The sequence below is a fragment of the Bubalus kerabau genome, unplaced genomic scaffold (assembly GCF_029407905.1).
Source record: "Bubalus kerabau isolate K-KA32 ecotype Philippines breed swamp buffalo unplaced genomic scaffold, PCC_UOA_SB_1v2 scaffold_42, whole genome shotgun sequence".
Classification (NCBI taxonomy): Eukaryota; Metazoa; Chordata; class Mammalia; order Artiodactyla; family Bovidae; genus Bubalus; species Bubalus kerabau.
This window is the reverse complement of record NW_026577896.1, coordinates 2,212,943-2,231,036: the sequence shown is the minus strand read 5'-3', so window position 1 is coordinate 2,231,036 and position 18,094 is coordinate 2,212,943.

Sequence of the window (18,094 nt, the reverse complement as noted above, 5' to 3'; positions counted from 1 at the left end):
ATCGCGAGATGAGGGCCTTCTTTTCCTGCATGGCCTGGACAGGAATCCCGAGTCCTCTATCCAAACACCACAGGAGGCTTGACTCCCTTTAGGGCACACAGTGGGCTCCAAGAGATACCCATCGCGACTCAAAAGGACAGCGGAGTTCTTTGCTTCCCCTCGAGACGAGGCCTGATTCCCCGGGTGAGTCTGGTATGCAACCCCAAGATCCCTGTCGCCCCTAGGGACGAGCATTAAGTCCTGGACACAAGCCTAGATTAGGTCTATTTTGCCCTGCAGTGACTCGAGAGCAATCCCCAGCTCTCCCTTTAAACTCGAATGGAAGATAGGACTTCCCTGGGCCAACACATGAGGAAGACTGTATTCCCCGTCGAAACTCGAGAATCCCGCCACAACTCGAGAAACGCCATGTGGTTCCCCCGTCATCCCAAGATGAGGCCCTTGCCCCCTACAGCGTCTCAAGAGAAGTCCCACGTTCCGTCTTGAAGTGCGAAACGGTATTGGCACCCTTGATGCGCCCTCAAAAGTTCCTCGACACACCAGTCTGACTCGAGGAGAACACCGAGGTTCCCGGCACCACTACATCTGGGCCCCTTCTCCCCTCCTGATCGCGACAGGAGGGTCGATTCCCCTGTTTTGTCTTGAAGGGGTTCGCACCTTTCCCGGTGCATCTCAGGATGAGGCCGGTCTCACGAGGATATTCGAGACATAGCCACGTGGATGGTGACACATGCCGAAAGACCCCGATTTCCCGGTCCGCTCTTGATAAGATCCTGATGCCCGGACACCTCTTTGAAGATAACCCTTTTGATGAAGGCACAACACTTAGGGGCACTGACACCCCTGGGTATCGTCCGGAGAAACCCGCAGGTACCACACACAGCTCGAGAAGTGACCTGTCACCCCGTGAACAACTGGAGAGGCAAGCAGAGTTCCATTCCTCCACACAAGACGAGGCCTGACTCTCCTGTTCGAACTCTGCAGCGAAACTGCGATCCGAGTCAGATCTGGCCCAGGGGAAGTCAGGAGAGGAAACATGAGTTTCCTGCCTCCACTCGAGATGAGGCCCTCTTCCATTGCACCGAACCCAGTGGAGTCCCGAGAGACCCCTCCCAACTGCACAGTATCCCTGACTTCTCAGAGGCACCCTTAGACCTTCCTGAGATCACCGGCACAAGTCGAGGGAACCAAGGGTTTCCTGCCCCAACCCGTAAAAGACCTCGAGAGTCCTTCTTCAACGCGTCTTGAGGTGCGATTCCCCTACCATGACTCGAGAGCAATGACGCGCTCCCCCTAGCCACGCGCATAGAAACCTGACTTCCCTGGCGCCACAGGAGAGGCTCCCTGAGCTCCCATTATACCTCGTGAGCAACACCACACTGGAGCCGCAGCTCGAGAATACCCACGAGACGCCCCAGTCCTCACGAGATGAGGGCCTTCTTTTGCTGTATGGCCTGGAGAGCAATCCTGAGTCCTCTCTCCAAACTTCATAGGAGGCTTGACTCATTTTAGGCCACACAGTGAGCTCCAAGATATACCCGTCGCGACTTGACAGGAGAGCGGTGTCCTTGGCTTCCCCTCGAGACGAGGCCTGACTCCCCGGGTGAGTCGAGAATGCAATGCTGAGATCGCTTTCGCCCCAGCAGAGGAACATTAGGTCCTGGACACATGCCTAGATGAGGTCTATTTGGCCCTGCAGTGTCTCGAGAGCAATCCCCAGTTCTAACTCACAATTCGAATGAAAACTGGACTTCCCTGGGCCAATTGAAGAGGAAGCCTGAATTCCCGGTTGTAACTCGAGAATCCCGCCCCAACTCAAGAAAAACCACGTGGTTCCCCCGTCATCGAAAGATGAGGCCCTTGCCCGCTACAGCGTCTCAAGAGAAGTCCCACGTTCCGTATTGAAGAGCGAAAAGTTATTTGGAACCCTTGATGCGACCCCAAAAGTTCCCCGACATACCAGTCTCACTTGAGGAGAACACCGAGGTTCCCGGCACCACTTCATCTGAGACTCTTCTCCCCTCTTGATCGCGACAGGAGGTTCGATTCCCCTGCTTTGTCTGGAAGGCGTTCCCGACCTTCCTGGCGCACATCAAGATGAGGCCAGTCTCACGAGGAAATTCGAGACATAGCCTCGTGGGTGGTGCCAAATGCTGAACGACCCCGATTTCCCAGGCCGCTCTTCATAAGAACACGATGCCCGGACACCTCTTCGAAGGCAACCCTGTGGATGAAGACACAAAACGAAGGGTCACTGACACCCCCATGCATCGTCTGGAAAAACCTGCAGATTCCACACACAGTTTGACAAGGGGCCTGAAACCCTATGAACAACTCGAGAGGCAAGCGGAGTTCCATTCCTCAGAAAAGACATAGCCTGACTCTCCTGTCCCAACTCTGCAGGGACACTACGATCAGAGTCAGAATTGGAGAGGAAGCCTGAGGTTCCTGCCTCCACTCGAGATGAGGCCCTCTTCCATTGTGACAAACCCAGTGGAGTACCAAGAGGCCCCGCCAAATTCACAGCGTCCCTCACCTCTCAGAGGCACCCTGGGAAGTTTCCTCAGGTCCCCGGCAGAAGTCGGGGGAAACGAGGGTTTCCCGCTGCAACCCGAGAAAGAACTCGAGAGTCCTTCTTCAACGCGTCTCGAGGCCCTGGTCCCCTCCCATGACTCGAGAACAATGACGCGCTCCTTCTCGCCACGTGCATGGAGACATGACTTCCCTGGGGCCGCACGAGAGGCTCCCTGAGATCCTCGTCGTGCCTCGGGAGAAAACCCCCAAGGGTGCAGCAGCTCGAGGAAACCCCTGAGATGCCACCGTCCTCGCGAGGTGAGGGCCTTCTTTTCCTGCCGGGCCTGGAGAGTAATCACGAGTCCTCTCTCAAAAGTGAAGAGGAGGCTGGACTCCCTTGAGGCCACTCAGGGGGCACCAAGATATCCGCGTCGCGACTCCGGAGGAGAGCGGAATCCTTTGCTTCCCCTCGAGGCGAGGCCTGACTCCCCGGGGGAGCATGGGATGCAACCCCGAGATCCTTGTCTTCCCTGGAGAGGAGCACTAGGTCCTGGACACACGCCTAGATGAGGTCTCTTTGGCCCTGCAGTGACTCGAGCGCAACCCTCAGCTTTCCCTCGCAACCCGAGGGGAAGATTGGGCTTCCCAGGGCCAACCCAAGGGAAAGGCTGAGATCCCCGTCGTAACTCGAGAATCCCGCCGCAACTCGAGAAAAACCACGTGGTTCCCACCTCTTGGCAAGATGAGGCCATTGCCCACGAGGGCGTCTCAAGGGAAGTCCCCTGTTCCGCCCTGAAGGGCGAAACGGTCCCTGACAGCCTTCCTGCGACCCCCAAAAGTACCCCGACACGCCGGGGTCCCCCGAGGGGAACACCGAGAGTCCCGGCACCGCTTCCTCTGAGCCCCTTCTCCCCTCCTGATCGCGACAGGAGAGGCGATTCCCTTGCGTGGTCTGGAAGGTGTTCCCGGCCTTCCCGGCGCACCTCAGGATGAGGCCGGTCTCACGAGGAAATTCGAGACGAGCCACGTGTGTGGGGCCAAATGCCGAACGCCCCCGATTCCCCGGTCCGCTCTTGAGAAGGACCCGAGGCCCAGACCCCTCTTCGAAGGCAACCCTGTGGGTGAAGGCACAACACGAAGGGGCACTGCCACCCCCGTGCATCGTCCGCAAAGACCCGCGGGTTCCACATAGAGCTCGACGAGGGGCCTGAGACCCCCTGAGCAACTCGAGAGGCCAGCGGGGTTCCCTTCCTCAGACAAGACGAGGCCTGACTCTCCTGTCCCAACTCTGCAGGGACCCTGCGGTCGGAGTCCGAAACGGAGAGGAAGCCTGAGGTTCCTGCCTCCCCTCGAGGTGAGGCCCTCTTCCGTTGCGCCAGACCCAGCGGAGTCCCGAGGGGCCCCGCCACCTCCACAGGATCCCTCGCCTCTCAGAGGCACCCTGGGAAGTTCCCTAAAGTCCCCAGCAGAAGGCGAGGGAAACGAGGGTTTCCCGCCGCCCCCCGACAAAGACCTCGAGAGTCCTTCTTCAACGCGTCTCGAGGCCCTAGTCCCCTCCCGTGACTCGAGAGCCAGGACGCGCTCCCCCTCGCCACGCGCATGGAGACCTGACTTCCCTGGCGCCGCACGAGAGGCTCCCTGAGATCCTCGTCGTGCCTCGGGATAAAACCCCCACGGGCGTCGCAGCTCGAGGAAACCCCGGAGACTCCCCCGTCCTTGCGAGCTGAGAGCCTTCTTTTCCTGCATGGCCCGGAGAGCAATCCCGGGTCCTCTCTCCAAACGGAAGAGGAGGCTGGACTCCTTTGAGGCCGCTCAGGGGGCTCCAAGAGACCCGCGTCGCGACACGAGAGGAGAGCGGAGTCCTTGCCTTCCCCTCGAGACGAGGCCTGACTCCCCGGGGGAGCCTGGAATGCAACCCCGAGATCCCTGCCTTCCCTGGAGAGGAATATTTGGTCCCGGACACACGCCTAGGTGAGGTCTCTTCGGCCCTGCAGTGACTCGAGCGCAACCCCCAGCTTTCCCTCGCAACCCGAGGGGAAGATTGGGCTTCCCAGGGCCAACCCAAGGGGAAGGCTGAGATCCCCGTCGTAACTCGAGAATGCTGCCGCAACTCGAGAAAAACCACGTGGTTCCCACCTCTTGGCAAGATGAGGCCCTTGCCCACCACGGCGTCTCAAGGGAAGTCCCCTGTTCCGCCCTGAAGGGCGAAACGGTCCCTGACAGCCTTCTTGCGACCCCCAAGAGTCCCCCGACACACCGGGTTACCCCTAGGGGAACACCGAGGGTCCCGGCACCGCTTCCTCTGAGCCCCTTCTCCCCTCCTGTTCGAGACAGGAGAGGCGATTCCCCTGCGTGGTCTGGAAGGGGTTCCCGGCCTTCCCGGCGCACCTCAGGATGAGGCCGGTCTCACGAGGAAATTCGAGACGAGCCACGTGGGTGGGGCCACATGCCGAACGCCCCCGATTCCCCGGTCCGCTCTTGAGAAGGACCTGAGGCCCGGACCCCTCTTCGAAGGCAACCCTGTGGGTGAAGGCACAACACGAAGGGGCACTGCCACACCCGTGCATCGTCCTCAAAGTCCCGCGGGTTCCACACACAGCTCATCGAGGGGCCTGAGACCCCCTGAGCAACTCGAGAGGCCAGCGGGGTTCCCTTCCTCAGACAAGACGAGGCCTGACTCTCCTGTCCCAACTCTGCAGGGACCCTTCGGTCGGAGTCCGAAACGGAGAGGAAGCCTGAGGTTCCTGCCTCCCCTCGAGGTGAGGCCCTCTTCCGTTACGCCAGACCCAGCGGGGTCCCGAGGCGCCCCGCCACTTCCACAGGATCCCTCGCCTCTCAGAGGCACCCTGGGAAGTTCCCTAAGGTCCCCGGCAGAAGGCGAGGGAAACGAGGGTTTCCCGCCACCGCCCGACAAAAACCTCGAGAGTCCTTCTTCAACGCGTCTCGAGGCCCTAGTCCCCTCCCGTGACTCGAGAGCCAGGACGCGCTCCCCCTCGCCACGCGCATGGAGACCTGACTTCCCTGGCGCCGCACGAGAGGGTCCCTGAGATCCTCGTCGTGCCTTGGGAGAAAACCGCCAAGGGCGCTGCAGCTCGAGGAAACCCCGGACACGCCCCCGTCCTCGCGAGCTGAGGGCCTTCTTTTCCTGCATGGCCTGGAGAGAAATCCCGGGTCCTCTCTCCAAACGGAAGAGGAGGCTGGACTCCCTTGAGGCCGCTCAGGGGGCTCCAAGAGACCCGCGTCGCGACTCGAGAGGAGAGCGGAGTCCTTGGCTTCCCCTCGAGACGAGGCCTGACTCCCCGGGGGAGCCTGGAATGCAACCCCGAGATCCCTGCCTTCCCTGGAGAGGAATATTAGGTCCCGGACACACGCCTAGGTGAGGTCTCTTAGGCCCTGCAGTGACTCGAGCGCAACCCTCAGCTTTCCCTCGCAACCCGAGGGGAAGATTGGGCTTCCCAGGGCCAACCCATGGGGAAGGCTGAGATCCCCGTCGTAACTCGAGAATCCCGCCGCAACTCGAGAAAAACCACGTGGTTCCCACCTCTTGGCAAGATGAGGCCCTTGCCCGCCAGGGCGTCTCAAGGTAAGTCCCCTGTTCGGCCCTGAAGGGCGAGACGGTCCCTGACAGCCTTCCTGCGACCCCCAAGAGTCCCCCGACACGCCAGGTTCCCCTGAGGGGAACACCGAGGGTCCCGGCACCGCTTCCTCTGAGCCCCTTCTCCCCTCTTGCTCGCGACAGGAGAGGCGATTCCCCTGCGTGGTCTGGAAGGGGTTCGCGGCCTTCCTGGCGCCCTCAGACTGAGGCCGGTCTCACGACGAAATTCGAGACGAGCCACGTGGTTGGTGCCACATGCCGAACGCCCCCGATTCCCCGGACCGCTCTTGAGAAGGACCCGAGGCCCGGACCCCTCTTCGAAGGCAACCCTGTGGGTGAAGGCACAACACGAAGGGGCACTGACACCCCTGTGCATCGTCCCCCAAAACCGCAGGTTCCACATACAACTCGACAGGTGGCCTGTCATCCCGTGAACAACTCGAGAGGCAAGCGGAGTTCCATTACTCCACACAAGACGAGGTCTGACTCTCCTGTCCCAACTCTGCAGGGACCCTGCTATCCGAGTCAGAAATGGAGAGGAACCCTGACGTTACTGCCTCAATCCGAGATTAGGTCCTCTTCAATTGCACCAGTCCCTGTGATGTCCCGAGAAGCCCCTCTCAACTCCACAGTATCCCTGACTTCTCAGAGGAACCCCGCTAAGCTCCCTGAGGTCATGGGCACAAGTCGAGGGAACCCAGGGTTTCCTGCCACACCCCGAGAAAGACCTCGAGAGTTCTTCTTCGAAGTGTCTTGAGGCTTGATTCCCCTACCATGACTCGAGAGCAATGAGGCGCTCCCCCACGCCACGTCCATGGAGAGCTGACTTCCGTGGCACCACAGGAGTCTCCCTGAGCTCCCCGTCCTATCTCGTGAGAAACCCCAACCAGGCACTGCACCTTGAGAAAACCCACGAGACGCCCCCGTCATCACGAGATGAGGGCCTTCTTTTCCTGCATGGCCTAGAGAGCAATCCCGAGTCCTCTCTCCAAACTCCACAGGAGGCTTAACTCCATTTAGGCCACGCTTGGGCTCCAAGGGATACCCGTCGCGACTCGAGAGGAGAGCGGAGTCCATTCATTCCCTTCGAGACGAGGCCTGACTCCCCGGGTGAGTCTGGAATGCAACCCCGAGATCCCTGTTGCCCCTGGAGAGAAAAACTCGGTCCTGGACACAAACCTAGATGAGCTCTATTTTGCCCTGCAGTGACTCGAGAGCAATCTCCAGCTCTCACTTGCAACTCGAAAGGAAGATTGGACTTCCCTGGGCCAACACAAGAGGAAACCTGTATTCCCCATCGTAACTCAAGAATCCTGCTGCAACTCGAGAAAAAACACGTGGGTCCCCCGTCAGCGCTAGATGAGGCCCTTGCCCACTACAGCATCTCAAGAGAAGTCCCAGGTTCCGTCTTGAAGTGCGAAACGGTACTTGGCACCCTTGATGCAACCAGAAAAGTTACCCGACTTTCACTCAAGGAGAGCACCGAGGTTCCCGGCACTACTTCATCTGAGCCCTTTCTCTCCTCCTGATCCCGAAAGTAGGGTCGATTCCCCTGCTTTGTTTGGAAAGGGTTCCCGGACTTTCCTGTGCGCCTCAGGATGAGGCCGGTCTCACGAGAAAATTCGAGACGTAGCCTAGTGGGTGGTGCAACATGCTGAAAGACCCCAATTTCCCGGTCCGCACTTGAGGAGAACACGATGCCCAGACACCTCTTCGAAGGCAACCCTGTGGATGAAGGCACAACAGGAAGGAGCACTGACGCCCCCGTGCATCTCCGAAAAACCCGCAGGTTCCACACACATCACGAAAAGTGGTGTTATCCTTGAACAACTTGAGATGTAAGCGGAGTTCCATTCCTCCGCAGAACACGAGACCTGACACTCCTGAGCAAACTCAACAGGGACCCTGCGATCTGAGTCATATCCGGCCTCCAGGAAGTCAGGAGCAGAACCCTGAGGTTCCTGCCTCAACTCGAGATGAGGCCCACTTCCATTGCACCAAACCCAGAGGAGTCCCGAGAGGCCTCTCCCAAATCCACAGTATCCCTGACTTCTCAGAGGCACCCTGAGACGCTCCCTGAGGTCACCGGCACAAGTCAAGGGAACCCAGGGTTTCCTGCCGCAACCCTAGAAAGACATCGAGAGTTCTTTTTCAACCCGTCATGAGGCCCGATTCCCCTACCCTGACTTGAGAGCAATGACGCGCTCCCCCTTGCCCCGCCCATGGAGACCTGACTTCCCTGTTGCCACATGAGAGACTACCTGAACTCCCCGTCGTACCTCGTGAGAAACCCCACACTGGCGCCGCAGCTCGAGAAAACCCACGAGACGCCCCCGTCATCTCGAGACGTGGGCCTTCTTTTCCTGCATGGCCTGGAGAGCAATCCCGAGTCCTCTCTCCAAACTGAAGAGGAGGGTTGACTCCCTTTAGACCACTCAGTGGGCTCCAAGAGATACGCGTCGCAACTCGAGAGGATAGCCAAGTCCTTTGCTTCCCCTCGAGAGGAGGCCTAACTCCCCGGGTGAGTCTGTAATGCAAACCCGAGATCCCTGTCGCCCTTGGAGAGGATCATTGGGTCCTGAACACAAGGCTAGATGAGGTCGCTTTTGCCCTGCAGTAACTCGAGAGCACTCCCCAGCTTTCCCTCGCAACCCGAATGGAAGATTGGACCTCCCTGGGCCAACACAAGAGGAAGCCTGAATTCCCAGTAGTAATTCGAGAATTCCGCCTCAACTTGAGAAAAACCACGTGGTTCCCCCGTCATTGCAAGATGAGGCCCTTGCCCGCTCCAGCGTCTCAAGAGTAGTCCCACGTTCTGTCTTCAAGTGCGAAATGATATTTGGCACCCTTAATGCTACCCCAAAAGTTCCCCGACATACGGGTCGCACTAGAGGGGAACACCGAGGTTCCTGGCACCACTTCATCTGAGCCCCTTCTCCCCTCCTGATCGCGAAAGGAGGGTCAATTCCCCTGCTTTGTCTGCAAGGGGTTCCCGACCTTCTCCACGCACCTCAGATGAGGCTGTCTCAGGAGGAAATTCGAGACGTAGCCTCGATGGTGGTGCCACATGCCGAAAGACCGCGATTTCCCGATCCGCTCTTGATAAGAACGCGATGCCCAGACACCTATTCGAAGATAGTGTGGATGAAGGCACAACACGAAGGGGCACTGACACCCCCGTGCATCGTCCGGAAAAGACCACAGGTTACTCATACAGCTCAACAAGTGTCTGTCACCCAGTGAACAACTCGAGAGGCAAGCGGAGGTCCATTCCTGCACACAAGACAAGGCCTGACTCACCTCTCCCAACTATGCAGGGGGCTTCGATCAGAATCAGAAATGGAGAGGAACCCTGAGGTTCCTGCCTCCCCTCGAGATGAGGCCCCCTTCCATTTCACCAAACCCAGTGGAGTCCCGAGAGGTCTTTCCCAACTCCACAGTATCCCTGACTTCTCAGAGGCACCGGAGAATCTCCCTGAGGTCACCGGCACAAGTCGAGGGAACCCAGGTATTCTTGCCAAGACCCGAGAGAGATCTTGAGAGTCCTTCAACGCGTCTAGAGGCCTGATTCCCCTACCATGACTCGAGAGCAATGACGCGCTCCCCCTCGCCACACGCATCGAGACCTAACTTCCCTGGCGCCACACAAGAGGCTCACTGAGCTCCCCGTCGTACCTCCTGAGAAACCAACACAGGCGCTGCAGCTCAGTAAAACCACCGAGACCCCCCCCCCCGTCATCGTGAGATGAGGGCCTTCTCTTCCTGCATGTCCTGGAGTGCAATCCCGAGTCCTCTCTCCAAACTCCAGAGGAGGCTTGACTCCCTTTAGTCCACTCAGTGGGCTCCAAGAAATACCCGTCGCGACTCGAGAAGAGAGAGAAGTCCTTTGTTTCCTCTCAAGAGGACGCCTGACTCCTGGGTGAGTCTAGAATGCAACCCCAAGATCCCAGTCATCCCTTGAGAGGAACATTAGGTCCTAGACACAAGCCTGGATGAGGTTTCTTTTGCCCTGCAGTGACTCGAGCGCAACCCCCAGCTCTCCCTCGCAACTCGAATGGAAGATTGGGCTTCCCTGGGCCAACACAAGAGGAAGCCAGAAATCCCCTTCGTAACTCGAGAATCCCGCCGCAACTCGAGAAAAACCACGTGTTTCCAACGTCATCCCAAGATGAGGCCCTTGCTGCTATGGCGTCTCAAGAAAAGAACCACGTTCCGTCTTGAAGTGCGAAACGGTACTTTGCACCCTTGATGCGACACCAAATGTTCCCGGACACGCCGGTCTCACTCGACAGGAACACCGAGGTTCCCGCACCACTTCATCTGAGCACCTTCTCCCCTCCTGTTCGAGACAGGAGGGTCTATTCCCCTGCTTTGTTTGGAAGGGGTTCCCCACATTCCCGGCGCACCTCAGGATGAGGCCGGTCTCACGAGGAAATTCGAGACGTAGCGTCGTGGGTGGTGTCACATGCCGAAATACCCTGATTTCCCGGCCCACTCTTGAGAAGAACCCGATGCCCGGACACCTCTTCGAAGGCAACCCTGTGGACGAAGGCACAAAACGAAGGGTCACTGACACTCCCCTGCATCATTCGGTAAAAGCCACAGGTTCCACACACAGCTCGACAAGAGGCCTGTCATCCCATGAACAACTCGAGAGGCAAGCAGAGTTCCATTCCTGCACTCAAGACGAGGCCTGACTCTCCGGTCCCAACTCTGAAGGGACCCTGCGATCGGAGTCTGAAATGGAGAGGAACCCTGAGGTTCCTGACTCCACTCGAGATGAGGCCCTCTTCCATTACACCAAAAACAGTGGAGGCCCGAGAGGCCCCTCCCAAATCCACAGTATCGCGACTTCTCAGAGGCACCCTTAGAAGCTCCCTGAGGTCACTGGCACAAGTCGAGGGAACACAGGGTTTCCTGACGCAACCCGAGAAAGACCTCGAAAATCCTCCTTCAACGCATCTTGAATCCCGATTCCCCTACCATGACTCGAGAGCAATGACGCGTTCCCCCTCGCCACTCGCATGGAGACTTGACTTCCCTGGCGCCACACGAGAGGCTCCCTGAGCTCCCCGTCATACCTCGTGAGAAATCCCACACTGGCTCCCCAGCTCCAGAAAACCCACGAGACGCCTCCGTCATCGCGAGATGAAGGCCTTCTTTTCCTGCATGGCCTGGAGAGCAATCTCGAGGCCTCTCTTCAAACTCCACAGGAGGCCTGACTCCCTTTAGGCCACTCTGTGGGCTCCAAGAGATACCCGTTGGGACTCGAGAGGAGAGCGGAATTCTTTGCTTCCCCTATATACCAGGCCTGACTCCTCAGGTGTGTCTGGAATGCAACCCCGAGATCCCTGTCGCCCCTGGAGAGGAACATTAGGTCCTAGACACAAGCATAGATGAGGTCTCATTTGCCCTGAAGTGACTCGAGAGCAATCCCCTGCTCTCCCTCGCACCTCGAATGGAAGAATGGACTTCCCTGGGACAACACAAGAGGAAACCTGAATTCCCCGTCGTAATTCGAAAATCCCGCTGCAACTCGAGGAAAACCACGTGGTTCCCCCGTCATCGCAAGATGAGGCCCTTGCCAGCTACAGCGTCTCAGTAGAAACCCTATGTTCCATCTTGAAGTTTAAAACGATAATTGGCAACCTTGATGTTAGCACAAAAGTTCCCCGACACCCTGGTCTCACTCGAGGGGAACACCAAGGTTCGGTGCACCGCTTGTTCTGAGCCCCTTATCCCCTCCTGATCGCGACGGGAGGGTCGATTACCCTGCTTTGTCTAGAAGGGGTTGCGGACCTTCCCGGCGCACCTCAGGATGAGGCCGGTCTCACGAGGAAATTCGAGACGTAGCCTTGTGGTTGGTGCCACACGCCGAAAGACCCCGATTTCCCTGTCTGCTCTTGATAAGAATCCAATGCTAGGACACCTCTTCGAAGGCAATCCTGTGGACGAAGGCACAAAACGAAGGGGTCTGACACCCTCCTGCATCGTTGGAAAAGCCCGCAAGTTCCACATACAGATCGACAAGTGGCCTGTCACCCCGTGAACAACTCGAGAGGCAAGAGGAGTTAAATTCCTCCACACAAGACGAGGCCTGACTCTCCTGTCCCAACTCTGCATGGACACTGAGATCCGATTCAGAAATGGAGAGGAACCATGAGGTTCCTGCCTCAACTCGAGATAAGGCCCTCTTCTACTGCACCAAACCCAGTGGAGTTCGGAGCGGCCCCTCCCAACTGCACAGTATCCCTGACTTCTCAGAGGCACCCTGAAAAGCTCCCTGAGGTCACGGGCATAAGTCGACGGAACCCAGGGTTTCCTGCCGTAACCTGAGAAAAACCTCGAGAGTCCTTCTTCACGCGTCTTGAGGCCCGATTCCCCTACCATGACTGGAGAAAAATGACGCGCTCCCCCTCGCCACGCGCATGAAGATCTGACTTCCCTGGCACCACATGAGAGGCTCCCTGAGCTCCCCATCGTACCTCGTGAGAAACCCCACACTGGCGCCGCAGCTCGAGAAAACCCACGAGACGCCCCTGTCATGGTGAAATGATGGCCTTCTTTCCTGCATGACCTGAAGAGCAATCCCGAATCCTCTCTCCAAACTCCAAAGGAGGCTTGACTCCCTTTAGGTCACTCAGTGGGCTCCAAGAGATACCCGTCGATACTCAGGAGGAGAGCGGTGTCCTTTGCTTCCCCTCGAGATGAGGCCTGACTACGAGGGTGAGTCTGGAATGCAACCCTGGATCCCTGTCGCCCCTGGAGAGGAACCTTAGGTCCTGGACAAAAGCCTAGATGAGGTCTCTTTGGCCCTGCAGTGACTCAAGCGCAACCCCTAGCTTTCCCTTGCAACTCGAATGGAAGATTGGCCTTTCTGAGCCAACACAAGAGGAAGCCTGAATTTCCAGTTGTAATTTGAGAAACCCGCCGCAACTCGAGAAAAATCACGTGGTTCCCCGTATTGCAAGATGAGGCCCTTGCCCCCTACAGCGTCTCAAGAGAAGTCTCACATTCCGTCTTGAAGTGCAAAACAGTACTTGGCACCCTTGATGCGACCCCAAAAGTTCCCCTATATACCGATCTCACTAGAGGGGACACTGAAGTTTCCGGCACCACTTCATCTGAGGCCTTTCTCCTCTCCTGATCGTGATAGGAGGGTCGATTCCACTGCTTTGTCTCGAAGGGATTCCCGACCTTCCCGGCACACCTCAGGATGAGGCCGGTCTCACGAGGAAATTCGAGAGGTAGCCTCGAGGGCCATACTACATGCCGAAAGACCCCGATTCCATGGTCCACTTTTGATCAAAACCAGACTCCTGGACACCTCTTCGAAGGCAAGCCTGTGGATGAAGGCACAACACGTAGGGGCACTGACACCCCATGCATCTTCCGGAAAAACCCGCAGGTTCCTCACACAGCTCCACAAGTGGTCTGTCACCTCGTGAACAACTCGAGAAGCAAGCGGAGTTCCATTCCTCCACACAAGACGATGCCTGACGCTCCTGTCACAACTCTAGGGACCTTGCACACGGAGTCAGAAATAGAGAGGAAGCCTGAGGTTCCTGCCTCCACTCAAGATGAGGCCCTTTTCCATTGCCACAAAACCAGTGGAGTCCCGAGAGGCACGTCCCAAATCCACAGTATGCCTGACTTCTCAGAGGCACCCTGAGAAGCTCCCTAAGGTCACCGGCAGAAGTCGACGGAACCCAGGGTTTCCTGCCGCAACCCGAGAAAGACCTTGAGAGTCCTGCTTTAACGTGTCTTGAGGCCCGATTCCCGTATCATATCTCGAGAGCAATGACGCGCTCCCCCTTGCCATGCGCATGGAGACCTGAATTCCCTGGTGCCACACGAAAGGCTCCCTGAGCTTCCCGTCGCACCTCGTCAGAAACCGCACACTGGCACCGCAGCTCGAGAAAACCAACAAGACGCCCCTGTCATCGCGAGATGAGGGTCTTCTTTTCCTGAATGGCCTGGAGAGCAATCCTGAGTCCTCTCTCCAAACTCCACAGGGGGCTTGACTCCCTTTAGGCCACTCAGTGGGCTCCAAGAGACACCTGTGGTGACTCAAGAGGAGAGCGGGGTCCTTTGCTTCCCCTGGAGTCGAGCTCGGACTCCCAGGATGCGTCTGGAATGCAACCCCGAGATCGCTGTCGCCCCTGGAGGGGAACATTAGGTCCTGGACACAAGCCTAGGTGAGGTCTCTTTTGCCCTGCAGTGACTCAAGAGCAAACCCCAGCTCTCCCTCGAAACTCGAATGGAAGATTGGACTTCCTTGGGCCAACACAAGAGGAAGCCTGAATTCCCCGTCGTAACTCGAGAATCCCGCCGCACCTTGAGAAAAACCACGTGATTTCCCCGTCATCCCAAGATGAGGCCCTTGCCCTCTACAGCGTGTCAAGAGAAGCCCCAAGTCCGTATTGAAGTGCAAAACGGTACTTGGCACCCTTGAAGTGACCCCAAAAGTTTCCCGACACACCGGTCCCACTCGAGGGGAACACCGAGGTTCCCGGCACGACTTCAACTGAGCCCTTTCACTCCTCCTGATCGCGACAAGATGGTCGATTCCCCTGCTTTGTCTGGAAGGGGTTCCCGATCTTCATGGCGCACCTCAGGATGACACCAGTCTAACGAAGAAATTCGAGACGTAGCCTCATGGATGGTGCCACGTTCTGAAAGACCCCGATTTCCTGCTCTGCTATTGATAAGAACCCGATGTCCGGACACCTCTTTGAAGGCAACCCTGTGGATGAAGGCACAACACGAAGGGGCACTGACCCCCTCATGCATCTTACGGAAAAAACCGAAGGTTCCACTCACAGCTCGACAAATGGTCTGTTATCCTGTGAACAACTCGAGAGGCAAGTGGAGTTCCATTCCTCCACACAAGACGAGGCCTGACTCTCCTGTCCCAACTCTTCAGGGACCCTGTGGTCGGAGTTTTAAATGGAGAGGAACCCTTAGGTTCCTGCCTCAACTCGAGATGAGAACCTTTGCCATTGCACCAAACCCAGTGGAGTTCCGAGAGCGCCTCCCAAGTCCACAGTATGCCTGACTTCTCAGAGGCACCCTGAGAAGCTCCCTGAGGTCACCGGTACAAGTCGAGGGAACCCAGGGTTTCCTGCCGCAACCTGAGAAAGACCTCGAGACTCCTTCTTCAACGCGTCTTGAGTCCCGATTTCCCTACCATGACTCGAGAGCATTTATGGGCTCCTCCTCATCACGCGCATAGACACCTGACTTTCCTGGCACCACACGAGAGGCTCCCTGAGCTCCCCGTTGTACCTCGTGAGAAAACTCATACTTGCACTCCAACTCGAGAAAACCCACAAGACGCCCCCGTCATTGCGAGCTGAGGGCCTTCTTTCCTGTATGGCCTGGAGAGCAATCCCGAGTCCTCTCTCCAACTCCACAGGAGGCTTGACTCCCTGGAGGCCACTCAGTGGGCTCCAAGAGATACCTATCGCGACCCAGGAGGATATCAGAATCCTTTGCTTCCCCTCGAGCCAAGGCCTGACTCACTGGGTGAGTCTGGAATGCGTCCCCGTGATCCCTATCGCCCCTGGAGAGGAACATTAGGTCCTGGACACAAGCCTAGATGAGGTCTATTTTGACCTGCCGTGACTCGAGAGCAATTCCCACCCAGCTCTCCCTGGCAACTCGAATGGAAGAATGGACTTCCCTGGGCCAACAGAAGAGGAAGCCTGAATTCCCCGTCATAAGTCAACAATCCCATCGCAACTCGAAAAAAACCACGTGGTTTCCCCTTCATCACAAGATGAGGCCCTTGCCCGCCACAGCGTCTCAAGAGAAGTCCCACGTTTCATCTTGAAGTTTGAAACAGTATTTGGCAAGATTCGTGAGACCCCAAAAGTTCCCTGACATACCGGTCTCACTCAAGGGGAACACCGAGGTTCCCGGCACCACTTCATCTGAGCCCCTTCTCCCCTCCTGATCGCGACAGTAGGGTCGATTAACCTGCTTGGTCTGGAAGGCTTTCCCGACCTTCCAGGGGCACCTCAGCATGAGGCCCGTCTCACGAGGAAATTCGAGACGTAGCCTCGTGTGTGGTGCCGCATTCCAAAAGACCCCGATTTCCTGGTCCGCTCTTGATAAGAACCCGATGCCCGCACACCACTTCGAAGGCAACCCTGTGGATGAAAGCACATCACGAAGGGGCACTGACACCCCCGTGCATTGTCTGGAAAAAACCGCAGGTTCCACACACAGCTCGACAAGTGGCCTGTCACTCCTTGAACAACTCGAGAGGCAAGCGGAGTTCCATTCCTCCACACAAGACGAGGCCTGACTCTCCTGTCCCAACTCTGCAGGGACCCTGCAATCTGAGTCAGAAATGGAGAGGAACCCTGAGGTTCCTTCCTGATCTCGAGATTAGGCCCTCTTCCATTGCAGCAAACCCAGTGGAGTCCCGAGAGGCCTCTCCCAGCTCCATAGTATCCCTGACTTCTCAGAGGCACCCTGAGAAGCTACCTGAGGTCACAGGCACAAGTCGAGGGAACCCAGGGTTTCCTGCCGCAACCCGAGAAAGACCTCAAGCGTCCTTTTTCATTGCGTTGAGACCTGATTCCACTACCATGACTCGAGAGCAATGACGTGCGCCCCCTCGCCACTCGTAGGGAGACTTGACTTCCCTGACACCACACGAGAGGCTCCCTGAGCTCCCGGTCGTACCTTGTGAGAAACCCCACACTGGCACCGCAGCTCCAGAAAAACCACGAGACTCCCCCGACATCGCGAGATGAGGGCCTTCTTTTCCTGCATGGCCTGGAGAGCAATCCCGCGTGCTCTCTCCAAACTCCATAAGAGAGGAGCCAAGATTGCTGAGGAGTAGGACGGGGAGAACTCTTTCCCCCCCAAACAATTTCATCAAAAGAGCATTTAAACGTCGAGTAAATTCCACAATACAACTTATGAATGCTGCCAGAGGACATCAGGCACCCAGAAAAGAACCCAACTCTTGGAAAGTAGGTAGGAAAAAGTATAAAAGACAAAAAAAGAGACAAAAGAGGGAGGGAGGGATTTCCGTCCCGGGAAGATAGTCTTAAAAAGAGAAAAGTTTCCAAACACCAGGAAAGCTTTTCACTGCCAAATCTTTGCCAAGCTTTGGAAGCACAAAGGGCAACATAAGGGGGATAAAAATAAATAAACAATTAAAACTCGCAGATTGCAAGCCCTACGGTAACTCCCTCAGCCGCGAAGCAGTGCAGACGCCTGCTCACACCATTAGCAAGCAGGGGATGGGCAGGGAGGCGCAGCGCGGGCTGCATCACTTAGAGTAAAAATCTGGCCTGAATACCCTGAGCGCTATCTGAACGAAATAACTTGGGCTAGCAAACCAGACTCTGGGATATCTACCACGCAAAAAGCCAGCCCTAACCTAAGACACCGCCAGGCCCGCGCACGGAACAAAGGACTGAACAGAGATAGCCGGCTGCAGACCTTCCCCCTCCGGTGACAGGCAGCCAGAGCCGGAAGGGGGCAATCGCAGCCCCAGAGAGACATTATCTATAAAAATGTAAGCAGGCTTCTTTGCTAACTAAAACTTCTTGGGGATCTGGACGGTCAACATCTGCCTGAGAAGGTGCGCCAGTTTTACACCCAGATAACCGAGTGGCGGGGAGGCGATAAGTCACAACATTGGCGCTCGCCAAACACCTCATCACCTGAGCTGCTCGGACCTGGGAAGAGCACAAAACGCAGGCCCAACCGAGTCTGTGCCTCTGAGGACTACCCGAGTGCCTGAACCTGAGCGGCTTGGACCTGGGAGGTGCATGCAGCCCAGGGCCAGCCTCGGATTGTTCCCGGTGGAACAACCTAGAGCCCGAGCAGTGTGGGCAGGGAGGCTACACGTGCCGTGAGCGGGGGCAGACCCAGTGTGGCTGAGGCACTGCGAGCGCACGCCAGTGTTATTTGTTTGCAGCATCACTCCCTCCCTCCCTCCCCACAGCGCAACTGAACAAG